Raw genomic sequence first — 591 nt, forward strand, 5'->3', positions numbered from 1 at the left:
GAGAGAGAGAGATAGGAACGACGCTCTAGAGTGGGAGAGAGAGAGAGGAGAGACTGAGAACGAGCTAGAGGGGGAGGAGGGAGGAGAGAGAGAAGGAACGAGCTAGGAGGGGGAGAGAGATGGAACGAAGCTAGAGGGGGGAGAGAGGAACGAGGCTAGAGGGAGAGAGAGCTAGAGAGACGAAGCTAGGAGGAGAAGAGAACGAGCTAGAGGGGGAGAGAGAGAGAACGAGCTAGAGGGGGAGAGAGAGAGAACGAGCTAGAGGGGGAGAGAGAGAGAACGAGCTAGAGGGGGAGAGAGAGAGAACGAGAGTCAGCTGCAGCAGTATTGAGTCATGTACAGGCTGCAGCATTGTGATGGAAGAGCTTTTTAATACTGCCTGCAGAGTTTAACAGTGTATGTATTGGGGCTGGGAATTGCCAGGGACCTCACGCTACAATAAGTATTGCGATTCTCACGATTAGGGTTGTGGTGGTCATAAAATTGTGTCAGCTGTTTATTGTCATGCAAAAGTCTGCCGGCCTCATGGTAATTGACCGTTAATTAACAAACACATTTAGCATCTCAAGGCCTTCATGCATAGCCGACAAG

General features: G+C 50.8%; 1 protein-coding gene across 1 annotated transcript in view; it reads right to left on the bottom strand.

Moving 5' to 3' along the window:
* fhip1b (FHF complex subunit HOOK interacting protein 1B) overlaps positions 1 to 591 on the bottom strand; it is a 76,123-nt gene that overhangs the window by 45,560 nt on the left and 29,972 nt on the right. The gene's annotated exons all lie outside the window — the stretch shown is intronic.

Source organism: Oncorhynchus kisutch, linkage group LG2 (genome assembly GCF_002021735.2).
Source record: "Oncorhynchus kisutch isolate 150728-3 linkage group LG2, Okis_V2, whole genome shotgun sequence".
NCBI lineage: Eukaryota > Metazoa > Chordata > Actinopteri > Salmoniformes > Salmonidae > Oncorhynchus > Oncorhynchus kisutch.